Below are 14,402 nucleotides of genomic sequence, written 5' to 3'. Positions count from 1 at the left end.
TTACTGATTAGTTAACATACATTACAGCTTTTTGATAACTTGAATTAATGACATACTACACTGAGCGTTGGTATGTCCAGTGCCCTGAATTAAGAAACAGGAAAGATCTTTGTTGGCCAAGAAATCCTCAGTGAAGATGGGTGAATGAGCTGGTTTTTACTGCCCCAGGAATGGATCTTCWTTGGGACTGAATTGCTGTCTTCCAAATTCATGCTTTTCCCTTATGATTTTATTTCTTTCAATTATGATTTTTTTAATCTCTTAAATCTTTAACTGCTGATTAATTCCATCTTAAGRATTTTACCTCTTTCTACAACATTTCTTACCTTGCAGAAGTCCATTTTATCAACTTCTTTGCAGTTCTTGCTCCAAATTAAACAGTTTCCTCAAAAGCCTGAGAGATTGTTACACAACTGTGTCTTGGATCACAGACAGGTGAACTCCTGAGGAAGAAGGAAAGGAGTTTACAAATTCAAGTCACATAACATGAAATATATAACAATTTAAATATTATGTTCTAAACAGAAATCAGAGCTATTAATATTAACTTTTCCCCTTGTACAATACTATTCAAAGCCATAYTTTATAAATACTTGCATTCTATTCCATAAAATTTGTGAAATGTCTAGATTATACAGGCAATTATGAGAATAAAAATCCTCTCATTCAGCTTCTTCCTCATAATACTGAATTCCAAGTTTTTGTTTATTTCTACAGCWACAGTTCACTATATGTATAATGTCAAAATGCCATCCTGCCCATCCTTCTTCCTTCAGATCACATCAAATATTACATATTACATTCTTGACAGGTATTTGAATCCTGTACCTCCATTGTCAGTTTCCAAAAACAAAGATGGACAACTTTCTTTTTTTTTTTTTGGAGAGAAGTCCCAAACTGGGGTTTATTTCAATAATAGGCAAATATTTTTAATTTCTGGAATTAATTTGACTTTCTTTTATCTATAGAAGTAAGGAAATATACTTACTTATTTTATTTAATCTTATAYATTTGATTTGGTTACTGTAGTAAAATTACTAAAAATAATCACTTATTTCAGTTCATCTCATAAGACATTGATTATGGCACTATGACCATGTTCTTTCTGCATGYTAGTCTTTAACTACAGTCAAATTGCTTTGTTCCTTTTTGATGTTTACTGTAAAATAAATGATTGTGCACTCTAAGGTAAGTGTGTTTCTACAGGCAATTGGATACAGTGCAGACACATGTTCACAAGCTCCAAATTTTCAAACAGCCAAAACCATAGCGAATAGGACTAATGCTCCCTCATATCAACCACTTCTGCTTCCAGAAACATCTACCACATGCCACACTTCTGCCTTACATGTCAATGCCAATGATCCCTGACAAGAATCCATGAAGACTCACTCAGAAGTGATAGATATGATATCAAGATGTGTCTGCATGCACTCATTTTGCAAGAAACTGTTCTAAAGAAACTGGGGGAACAACTCTCYCATCATGTAGGACTTCAGCAATCAAAAAATCAGATTTCACTGTGTTGTGTCCAGCTACATTGTGGCTACAGTTACTGAAGAGGTGACTAGCTGCAGTCATTCTCATGACTTAGACTAGATGCTCTAATGTCTCATTAATCTATCTGAATCGTCTCTTAACTCCCAATTTCCCTCATTCCATAATGGATCTTTAATCTTAATTTCCATAAATTCATCATCAGATCATTAAAATGTATTTTGATTGCAACAAGGTTTATTGCTCTACCCCCAGATATTATCATTGTTAAGGGAAAAACAACCTTTTCCCATACATTTCCCACTTAAACTTGATTTTATYAGGTTTTTGCCTTGCCAATCCAGATTTTGGGGTGTTTTTCTTACTTATTTCTTACTCATTTCTGAGCATAAACTTTGTGTYAAAGTGACATAACATATTAAACAGGAACACAATCAATGAAATTCAAGAAGTGTTAATCATGTCGAAACTCATATGAGTAACATTAGTAAATTGAGACCTTACTGCCCAAGAAACAGCCTAAAGAACTCATACAAGATATTTAACTAATCAGCAAGCCTCAGAAGTCTTCCTCGATGTTCCTCCCCTTCTCCCTGWGCACAGTGAAATCACAACATGATTTCTCATCTACTTCTGAGACAGAATGGRAGATGAAGGCTGTAGGTCAGAGCCAGAAGGACTGGGCAGATGATTCCACAAGTTGATTTTCACGGGGAACCTTGAACCACGAAGCTTCGAACAGTGCTCTGGCACTACACAATGATAATGGAAAGAACAAAGTGACCTCTGCTCACATTCCAATTTCCTCACCCTTTGCACTCTAGACATCCTCCTTTCTGATTCAGCCCTGAGTCATGACCTCTGTATAGTTTACATTCGGCTTGCATGCAATGAACAGATGAACCTGTGTGAGGGCCATGACACTAAACGTGATTCCTTGATTTCTTTTTATAGTCARCCATAAAATATGAATGATTAACAGCTCACCCTGACTGAATAAAGTGTTTAGAGCAGTCCTGTTTCCATATCACCATTCACTGAAAGCAAATGAGTTTGTTAGTATGGAACATGTTCGAGGAAGYAACTCTCAGCATCTCATTTGAGCACCTAGTCAACCTGAGATACTTCCTACCGTAAGAAAAAGTCTACACTCCTAGTATCCATTGTCTGCATCTGGCACACAAGGAATGCTGTTGCAGTACAAATTAGAGAACCTAAGGCCAATATCCTAAGGATTGMCTGTGGGCAAAGTATGCTTATTAAATGCAGCAGAGTTCCCTCAATGAGAGCATCCTCTGGGGTTCTTTGAATAGTCTGTACTATGAAGCAGAACCRAATTTAGAAAATTGATCTTTTTCAAACTACCTCTGGTGAGTATCTATAGGACTGGTCATGCAAACAAAGCCTTTCATCTAACCAATGGAGGAAATGACCTGGCAGTGACTCATGTCGTGGGCCATTTGCAAAAGACATTACAGCACTTTCTTGTGGTATCTGAGGACAGATATTGCTAAGTTATCCCACATCCTAAAGAAGATAGATGATTTCTGTAGTGATCACACATGGCTGACAATCAGTTTTTGAAAACATCCATTGAGTTGGAAGTTATAACCGGGTGTGACCAGAATCAGGCCAAGTCCTATAACCAAACTGATTCCATGGTATGGTGCACATGAGGGAGGAGAATGTGTCTGCTTTGGTTATCTGCGGAACACCCTGGCAACACCTTAGCAAAGAAAGATGCTTATTACTGTATGSGACAGGAACAGAAGAATTTCGCATACACCAATTGAATAATCTAATGTGTATATGAAATTTCAAGAACAAATATTGAATTAGGGTACTTCATTTTGTTCCAAATATATATGTGAACTAAACTTCTTTCTAAATATTGGTGTGGTGCACTGTTTCACAGAATTATTTCCTACTCTCCCAATAGATTTCCACCTATCTTCACATTTCAAGTAAACTTATCTGTTCAAGAGTGGAAGGTCTCTCAGGGAAAGCATGTATACATGTTTCCTTAAGGCCTGAAAATGAAGCTAAGTTTAAGTCATCATGAGTGCATGTAAGGTCTTTTCATGCRCTAGAGGTTAGATTGTGTTATCACAATTTGTTACAGAGTTCACCTTGTTACATTAAATACAGCACCAGAACTGCCAATTTCCTCCATTTCACAGTGAAGTCAGGCAGGCAGAATAATGCTTACCTCAAAATTTCATAGTAAAATATTCCCCATATAAATGTTAACATCAAGAAAGGTGAAAGTTATCTTGCTTCTTTTTATGTGCCACCACTATGGTAGTCATCAAAACTTCCTTTGTGCTAACACTATATTCATAGTAGTGGCTATTCTGATAATGGTAAACTAAGTAAATGGATCTCCTCCCAACAGGTCACATGGATACAGATAAGGACTTGATTGTCATACCATATCAGATGACTCACAGATATATTAGTGCTAAATCATGATAGGGAMTAGAGTAAAAGAATAACTACATTGTTCACCTATGAAAATCCCCTTCTTCATATATATTGCTATGAAAGCACAGAAAAAGATAGGGGTGAACAACAGAAAACTATATATATATATATATATAGATATATATATGTATATATATATATATATATATATATAGATAGATAGATAGATAGATAGATATATATATATTCTATATCAGCAAAATATGAGTAGAAATAAGTGCTAACATTACCGAAACATTACCTCTGATGTGCATGAGTTTGATCCAACTGAAAATAAAAGCATTCAGGCTTTTGTCTCTCTTTTGATTTGGGTGTGTAATACTGGTCTAATGGTGTTTAAAGGCTGATTCTCAGTTCCTGATTACCATATAGTTTCGACAGTGAACCATTTACTAACTTGACAGACCCTGAAAACTATACTGAACAGATGAATTTCTCATCACTCAGAAAGCCCTTTTACTTCAATATCACTTGCCCAGAGCACAACTCTCAACTATAYATACAAGGATATAGAGGAAACTCAGACCACAACTACAGCAAAAACTCACGTTAATGTAATGACAAAATAGTCTTTTATGATCCAGCTCTGCAGTTACAACCAAAACAGTGGTAAAAAACGAATGCACTGCACTGGTTACCCTTGCTTGGCTCACACTGATCCTAAAACTTGGAGATTATWGTAATAATAGCAATTGATCTGACTGTGGAGCAAGCAGGAGTGTTTGCTTAAAACTTGAGGCCACTGAATCCAGAAATTTGTAAAATGGGATTTTCAGGATGAAATGATAGCTTTTTGTAACTAGTAAAGATTACACACCCTCAGAAYAGAGTATGATTATCAGCTGCAGGAACAATTTCCTGTAAGAAATTTAGTAGGTAGGTGTCACAGAACTGTTATCTAACAGTTATCTAATTGTAAAATTATACAAATCCTGGCAAAATTGTTGGTGTTGGCATCTGRGAATACATCTGATTAAATAGAACCACAGTGGCTTTCATGTAGCACTGGTAGAACAGTTAAGTCAGCAATAGTAATTATGGGACCTGTGAATCAAGCACAAATACAATGGGAAGAGCTGCAAATTCAGCTTCAGCAGGTATAGACAAGGAAAATGCACAAGGTCATGAAGATAAGAAAGAATACAAAGAAATCCCAGTTCTGTGGATCTGACGAAAGGTCTACACACTGTAGACATTACACACTGCAGTTTTTAGAAATATGATCTTAAATGATCCAAAGCCTCCATTTAAAAATRAAGATCAAAAGGTAAAGCAAAGGGAAAACAATCCTCAGCATGGGTTTAGATCCTTATGTAGAAAGATATCTGCAAAATATCCTTGGAGAACACGGTAAAAATTTCCTTTACCAGACACCAATAAAACTGCWGGAAATAAACATGGTAAAATTTGAGAAAAAGAGGCAAAGATATGAGAAAATGRGATAGAATGCATAAATTCCTTGCTGGTTCATTTTACCAAGATAATGAAAAATCATGCAGATGAATGAAAACTACAAAACTACAGAAAATAATAGGTCCCTCTCTGTGAAGCCCTCACACATCATCTCTCCATCTCAATAATAAAGACTAGGGACATTCTSATGCCTATTTGCCCCTGGTCTAGCAGTAAAATTACAATATAACCAATAGAAATAGCCAATAATAATATTAAAACTGGATRGTCAAGGAAAGAACATTAAGTACCACTAGTGTCACAATATTATTTGACACCATAATGTCAAAAATCACTCTTCAACAAACATTTGTTCCAGCTGCAACTCAAGAAAGAGGGAAAATGAGAAAACTTGTATTACACACCTGAAAGGATCTTCAAGTACCTGTATTAAGATCTCTGCCTGCAATTAAATAGCTGCCAAGTTCAGGAGTTCGTTCTGAATATAGGAGTGGGAGGATCCCTCTTAGGAACACCAGGGAATTATTGGCACAGCCTTGTTGAAACAAAATGGATTAGCTGCAGGTTTTGCTACGGATGTTTGGGAAATCGGGCCTGACCAGTGGGAGGTGAGGGTGGAGTGATTCCTGCAAGTCATTGATGCTTTGTTATTAAGAATCCGGAGGAAGTAAAAACAGTGGATATTTGGGTAACAGAATTTCCTCAAGTTTTGTAAGTTAAAATGTGAAAAAATAGAAGTAATATCTTAATGGCAGAGGAAGGACTCTGATCCACCATTACAAGCTTACTGGAAATCAAGATCTTAGTACRGAGACTTACTACATTAATATCCTATTTATCCAGGGCTAAAAGCAAAGAAAAAAAAMCCAAAAACTAGAAGTGGGGTTTCAGAACTAAATAAGGTAGCCACTTCTCAGGCTGTTTGTAGTGGAAACATGCCTGAAATTCATGTAGCACTAAGCAGAATATTTCAAAGATTTTTTGTTACTGATTTAGCCAATGCTTTCTTTGCAATTCCACTAGCAGAGCAAAGCAAGTAACAACAAACRTTTATCTTTCAGAGAAAGCAATGTTGTTTTATCCGTGTACCACAAGATTTTCAGACCAAATGTATCACTTATGCATGAAATTACCATCAGAATGGGTTATGTTATACCATACATGAATGATGTGCCAGTACATCGAAAAATTTAACAAAGTTTAAACATGTTCAAGAAGTAGCCAACATTACTCAAAACAAAGGCTTTAAAGCTAATCATGACAAAAATCTGGTACAATCTGAAGTGAAATATTCTGTAATAGTTTTAGGCAGAAGGAATGGTGATGCTGGGATCAGCAAAAGATRGAAATGACTATGAGAGTCCATGCAAGTAAGAATTGTATTAGATTTACTTCTGGAGTTGCTTACATTTTTGTGAGAATTATATTTGCAGAAACGAGTAAACCACTAATYAAATTAGTGAAGAAATCTCAAACACAAGAGCAGGAAGGAAAAAAAAAAGAAGTAAAACTGTACTACTTCAAAAGCTGGTCTTTACATGCTCTTTATTGCAAGTTGTTTCATGTCAGCTGGCAACTACTATCTACAYGGTGCTGTTTAAAGAACACAGAAATAAAATGCTTTTGCTTTGAGATTCTTAAGAATGCTTTTGCTTTCCTGATTCTTAAGATTCTTGAGGGAAAAAAATGCTATTCTGTATTAAAAACAGGTTTAGCATTAGTATAGRCAATCAACTTTGGGTATACATCACTAGAGGCAGTTTTACAGTAGTACATATCACACAGGCTCCACAAAAGTACATATGACACATACCCCACTAAACTACAAAATCACTGGAAAAATACAGACTGGCTATGTATCAAACCCTAGGCTAGCTGGATTTTGCTTTTATAAAATAAGAGCTTTCTGTAGAATATGACAAGATTTTATCACTAGCTCTATAGGGCTTCAAACCACTGGAACAGAACATAAGTGCACTTTACCTCTTGATGAGTCTCTCACCAGATAAAAGCTCCGTTACTGACTTCGTGCCACAGGTTATTCAGCGTGGTTCACAAATGGCTGCAGGTTTTAATTAAAACGATGGAAAAGCCTCTATTAGATATGCTGGGAAAATCCAAAGAGCTGTCTGCTCTGTCGAAGCAACAGAACTACAAGCTGTGCTAATGATGTTAAAGGAGGAACTCAAAGGAAATGACCTAGCTTCATACTTAGTTTCAGACCGGATATATCAAGTTTTAACTATTTGGCTACCAAAGCAGAACAAAAATTACCCACAAACACAGAATGGAAATCTGGCAGCCTCTCAAACATGGAAAGGAAATCTTCTACATCGGTTAAAAAAAAAAAACAGAAAGAAAAAACATGCAGATCATGTAAAAGCCTACCAAAAGGAAACACACAAAGGCAGCAACATTGGAATGGTCAAACACATACCCTTGCCAAGGTTGTGGTGGTCCAAGTAGACTTGACATTTGAAGAAACACCCAGCCTGTAAACAAACCAAAGAAAGTCATACAAAGCAAGTTATAAAAAGAKAGAGCAACTTTACAATATGGAAATGAGAAGACTGAGGGGTAATTACTATAGAAGCTGGTAGGCAGGTGAAGCATAGAGAGTGTAGTTTGTCCAGGTAAAAAACACTTGTAGATAACGAGCACTATGTACACTTTAAGTAGATTTGTTTCACTAGGTGAATGAGCAAGATCGTGTAGGAGGTGCTTGAATCCAAAAGGGAGTTTTAGAAGGTAACTAGTTGGCCAAAYACGAAGACAGATGGGATAATTGCTTAGCTTGTGCTGTGGTGAATACCCCCACTAGGAGAAAAAYAAGATTAAAACATTAGAGGATTCATCAACCATTGGTGCCATGGTTTAATTCCAGATGGGAACTAAGTACCACAAAGCCACTCACTCACACACTCTCCACCCAGTGAGATGGGGAGGAACACTGGAAAAAAAGTAAAAACTGGTGGGTTACTGTAGGAAGAGCTTAATAACTGAAGCAAAATAAAATATAACTACAATAATAGTAGTAGTAGTAGTAGTAGTAGTAGCAGTAGCCGCAGCAGCAGCAGCAATAATAGTGAAATAGAGAGAGGGAGATAAAACCCAGCAGAAACAAGTGATGCACAGTCCAATTGCTCTTACTGACCGATACTCAGCCCGTCCCTGAGCTGCGATTGGCTCCTCCCAGCCAACTCCCCCACTTTATATGACATTGTGTGGTATGAAATAGTCCTTTGACCAGATCGGGTCAGCTGCGCTGACTGTGCTCCCCCTGCCCCCAGCTTCTTGTGCAGCTCTTCACTTGCAGAGCATGAGACACTAAGAAGTCCTTGAGTTAGGGGAAACACTACCTAGCAACAACCAAAACAYCAGTGCGACACATCAGATAAAAATGGACTCTATCCCAGCCAAACCCAGGACAACAGGCTAGCATACAGACTGCACCAGAATTGGTGCAGTCTCACCTTAATCCTACATACCAAAGTGGAAGCAAATATGATTTCCTAATTCTAGACCCACTGACAAAGTGGGTTGAGGTAGTTCAGTAAAGAAAGCTGCAGGCAAGTGTACCACCATGCAGGTTTTTATCATTGTATTTTTCAGATACACTTTAAACCAATACATTTATTTGACAMAAAGAACATATATTCCAGGGCAAATCATCAAGGAATTAGGTGAAAGCCTGTGAAGAAAAGAAAGGCTCCAGGTCACGGTGAACTTGCAATTCAAGGTAAATTGGATGGCCCAATGGGACTATAAAAATAACACTAAGCCAAAAGGTGAAAGATTACAGAAAGGTTTGTGATATCACATTGTCTTGGCATTGTGATGACCTGTGAGCCACAGCTTCTCACAAGTTCATGTGATTTAGAGCTATGCCTGGGAGAAAAAAAGTCTGCCTGATACTTTAACTGAAGAATGGCTACTGACCCTATCTAAACACATGGAAAGAGATTAATGTTGCTATAGCAACTTGGTTGGGAAGGAATGCTCAATGCACGAACAAACAAACAAGAATGAACCACTACTTTGCAGAATGGCAAGGAGGATGAGAAGCAATGTTGCATATTTTCCACACAAGTTTACAGTCTAAATTGTAAATGGGATGAATTAGCTCCCATTATAAACAAAGTGGGATCTTATGTATATCAAGAAAGACTCACAAATRGAAAATAGCCTAAGTAGTTTCAGTTTTGGTTCTAATTTTGGCAAGGTAAATAAGCTAACAAAAGCAAGAACGTTATAAATGTCGTTATTAAAATTTAAGAGTACATAAGGGAAGTCTCACCAGAATTCTTGCCAGCAGAATAGCTTTTAAAAGAAGCAGCATAAATTAATTATTAGGTTTTGTCTGAGTGAAGTTTGCCTGTTTTTACTTTTATTATTAATTATGTTGGATTCAAAATTGTGAGTATTTGCTTGCAYAATAAGGGAAGTAGCAAGCACTCTGCACTTTGTTGATAATAGACCTTACCTGTGGTGACAATAGAAAACACTTCAGTACCAAAGATAATGAAAGCATCAAACACATGCCCCCACTACTTTAAAATTGTGGGAAACAAATATGAGTGCTAAACAACATCTATGTTCAATGATGCCAAAACAAACTTGTGATTTTAGCATATGTCTCCAATTTTAAGGAAATGTATTATGKGGGCTTAAAGCAGCATAGAAATTTAGCTTGCATATTTTATCTCTACTTTATTGGTTAAATATTAAAGTAATGCAGAACAATTGTGATGGAACCTGGACAACCTCAACAATTGAAATATGAGTGGAAAATACCAGAGATTGTTAAACAAAGTGTGAAAGCCAGAAGTGAAGTAGAAACCAAATTTTTTTTAAAAAAAAAAGTAAAGAGGTCAAATGTTTACTTCACAGAGTTTTGCTCTTTGTGTGGTTAACTTTTTAACCAAAGATTCCAGTTGAGAGACAATTCAAAATTTTGGGTACACAAGCACTACAGAGTAGCAACAAATTAATAGAGTGCATGTTTCTGTGAACAAAGCATTTACTCTAAATTTTCTAAGGCAGAACAGACATACTGCTTTTATTAAAGRCTCATTGCAACACTGACCCAGAAATGGATTTCATGTTACTGAGTACAACAAACCAAGAGTGTTCATGGAAACCATTTTAGAGGGAGTAGAAGTTGTGACTGGAATTTTTAACATTAATGTAGAAATTTGACTCATGAGTTATCAAAACTGGAGCATATTATATGCAACATTYAAACCCTATTAAATAAAAACACATGTAAATAAATATTTGAATGGTATTTACTTGAGATTTAACAATGTCACATGGCAACAAAAATGTGGATAGAAGTAGCAAAAATGATAGTTTCAGACAAAGAAATCAGTGGAAGTAGAAAGTGCTATTGGCACTGTTAAACTACCAATAACAGTAGATTCTTCAAGCAGTAATCACCAACACACAAAGTATGGGGGAATCAGAATGTAGGATGGCCAAAGTTTCAACTRTTGAAATGGAACACAGCTGTAATTTTAGGAGAAATTAAGGCCAAGAAGAAGCATAGATGATWGTTAAACAGCACATGCAGAACTTGCACTGCTGTTGCCTGAGGAGACATGCCAGTCACTGCACAAAAGGTAAGGGGCATTACTGATGGGTATTAACAGATTCAGAAAAGCATGGTAAGTAATGGGGTTATAGTTACTGAGTCCTGTCCCACAGGAATGCAGACTAAAGAAGGCCCCACAATGGAAATGGAGTACTGTTCCTACAACAGCAGTAGCTAGTGGATCCAAAATAATAGWTAATGGTTCTAGGATCAATGACAGCACATACAGATACATGTAATTGTTTCTGTGCATTTATTTCAGTAGAAATTGTCAGAAGACTGTGCTCTGTGTAGAGAAATAGGTAAGCAATGTTTCTGATTTGTATCATTTTAGGTAAACATTTGCAATGTTTGCTTATACCAGCAGAAATAAAATATCCAGAACAAGAGCAACCAGGGGCTAACTGGAATCTTTATAACAAAAACATTAAAAAATCACAGAACTGAGCAAATAGCTAAAAACAAAAATCATGAATAGGCACCAAGCAGTGTAAAGACATTATTTTAGAGAATCAATGACCACAAAGATCAAGAAAGAAGAAACCTTGAATCTACTATGGTATTTTTAGAGGACAGTTGAGCATTGTTACAAGAATCATGTTATTTTAGCCATAAATCATTACCTGTGTATTAACTAAATGTCTTTTTGTTACAATTTGCAGTATGTCTTGTATAGTGTGACAGAAGACCTGAGGCTATCTGGAGCTATACAACTGCAAAAGACCTACATGGATTTTGCAAGAAAACCATGAGACAAGACTGGAGCAGAGTGACATTCAGCTTTCTTGCTCTGAGGCAGTAGCCTTGAGCCAGCAGAGTGTGAGACTGGGTTCAGAATCTCAGAATCACAGAATCTYAGAATTACAGAATCWTAGAATGGTTTGGGATGGAAGAGACCACTSGAAGTTGTTTGGCCCCACTTCTCTGCTCAAACAGGGTCTCCTAGAGCCCATTACTCTATATTGCATCCACATGGCTTCTGAATAGGTGGTTTCCTTCTCAGGGAAGGAGTCTCCACAACCTGGGAGAAACCTRTTCCAATGTTYTGGGAAACCTGTTCCAATGCTCACYCTTASAGTAAAGAAGTTCTTCTTCATATTCAGGTGGAACTTCCTGTGCCTCAGTTTCTGCCTGTTGSCTCTTGCCCTATTGCTTGGCACCACWGAGCAGAGCCTGGTCCATCCTCTTGGCACCCTCCCTTTGGACACTGACAGACACTGGTGAAGTCCCTTCTCAGTTGTCTCTTCTCGAGGCTGAACAGGCCCAGCTCCCTCAGCCTTTCCTTTTAAGAGATGCTCYKGTCCCCCAATCATCTTTGYAGCCTCTGCTGGATCCMCTSCAGGARCTCCATTTCTCYCTWTTGCTGATGAGCCCAGAACTGGACACAGCAGCCCAGATGTGCCTCAGCAGGGCTGAGTAGAGGGGCAGGATCACCTCCCCTGACCGGCTGGCAATGCTCTCCTAACRCACCACAGGATACCATTGGCCTGCGAGGGCACAAGGGCACAGTGCTGGCTCATGGGCAGCTTGTCCACCAGGACCCCCAGGTTSATCTGCTCAGAGCTGCTGCCCAGCAGGTCATTTCCTGGCTTGTACTGCTGTGTGGGATTATTCTKCCCCAGGTGCAGGACCCTTCATTTGTCTTTGTTGAATTTCAGAAGGTTCTGCTCTGCCAATCCCAYCAGCCAGTCCRAGGTCCTTCTGAAGGGCTGCACAGCCCTCTGGRGTATCGCCCACTCCTTCTGGCTTTGTATCCTCAGTGAACTTGCTGAGGAGGCATCTGMCCCTTCATACAAGTAACTGATGAACAAATTAAACAATTCTGRGCCCAGTGTTGGATCTTGGGAGACACCACTAGTGACAGCCCAACTGTCTGTGCCACTGCTCAAAACCCTCTGATATCTGCCACTCAGCAAGTTCTCAATCCACCTCACCCTCACTCATCCAGCCTGAGCTTGCAAGGCACAGGGAATTGACAAGAAGCTTACCAAGGCAGAAGGTTTCTATGAGTAAAAGTATACTAAGCATGATATAATCAGTATTTGCTTGATTTGAACCCAGACAAAAGCACATTAAACCAGCGAACCGAGCAACAACTAACTAATAACATAAATAATCATATGAATAATATCGAACCACAGAGGGTCAGAGACTTGGGGTATAGTTTCACAAAAGTGATACAGAAAAATATTTTCAAGTAATAAAATCTGAAAAAGACCTAAGGATGCAGAATAAGAATGAAAGAAACCTGGGAAAATCAGAAAAAAATCTAATCCTAAAAGAAAGAGAAGTTAAATTACTGGTAGCAGACAAGATTCTCTGCTTGTTTTGATTGGGAAGGGGTGTGGAACATTGAATCATCAAGGATGAGAGAGGAAGAATGGGGAGAAAAATAATCCACTTCAGTTCTACCTTTCCTAAAGAGCTCTTAAATCTGACCACCCCAGCATCAGTGGTCAAGGGCCAGTGATTCAGGCCCTTGAGAACTAGCACAGCCATCACTGCAGCATCCACATATTCATTGCAAAAAGGGATATGTTGCTCATGGATGTGCAGAAAAAGCTTGTCAAGACCTGAATTGCACATCTGTGAAGAAAGAGGATCTTATCTTACATTTTTATCTTCTATTACTGATCAAATGAGGCCACCAAGTGGCAATGTAAATATTTTAAGTCACAAGGAAAAGTGTAATAACTTTTAATAACATAACCTTAGAATATGCAAAAAGAATAATCAAGAGAAATGAACAGAGATCAAATTTTTATGTGCCATGGCATAAAGCAGTAATCTCATATCTTGCAAGTAATCTCACAAGCATAACTTTCAAAAGCTGTCCGACAGTATTTAAGTCATGATGCCTTCAAATACTGCTTCCCTACTAATTTCAGACTAGCAAACTTAAACCAACTTGCTACAAGTTTTAAAACCCATAGATTGAAATTTACATCCTCACAATCCTAAATCACAAACATGYTTCCTATTTCAGTATCTACTTTTTCTTGGCCAACTCTACTATGATGACATAATTTTGCAAAATTCAGGTCTTGTTCTTATTCTCCTTCTGTTCACAACTGTCACCCAAGTATGCTTTAAAAAGGCATATGGTATTCTGCTTTCTTAACTGCTTTCACTTCTTCCAYAGAATTAAGTATCAGCAGAATACAAAAAAAAGGTGGGTATAATACCATCTTTTAAATGCCCTCAAACCTTTCTTTCAAAGGCTCCTGTACAGATTTTCTAAGACATGAGGACTATCAAAAATGCCAAAGTGCATGATCTACAAATAATCTGAAAAATATACCCATTCTGAGAATTCACGTAGGAAAGAATAATTTGCAAAAGTACAACTAGAACTTCAAATGATACCTATTGTGTTTCAGTACAAAGACACCGGTAAATCAAACATTCATAGATA

At 37.6% G+C, this 14,402-nt stretch overlaps 1 protein-coding gene across 1 annotated transcript in view; it reads right to left on the bottom strand.

Annotated features, from left to right (window-relative positions):
- Window positions 1-7,570, bottom strand: part of ABCB1 (ATP binding cassette subfamily B member 1) — a 45,542-nt gene extending 37,972 nt beyond the window's left edge. The window contains exons 1-2 of the mRNA XM_057383118.1: window positions 7,378-7,570; window positions 327-443 (exon numbers count right to left, since the gene is read on the bottom strand). The gene's annotated coding sequence lies outside the window, so the exon portion shown is untranslated. The remainder of the gene's footprint in view (window positions 1-326; window positions 444-7,377) is intronic.
- Between the last annotated feature and the right edge of the window lie 6,832 nt (window positions 7,571-14,402).

Source organism: Malurus melanocephalus, unplaced genomic scaffold (genome assembly GCF_030028575.1).
Source record: "Malurus melanocephalus ecotype Western Australia unplaced genomic scaffold, MMel_1.1 scaffold_14, whole genome shotgun sequence".
NCBI lineage: Eukaryota > Metazoa > Chordata > Aves > Passeriformes > Maluridae > Malurus > Malurus melanocephalus.
Note: the sequence above shows the minus strand (reverse complement) of the source record. Positions and strands in the feature narration are given on the sequence as shown.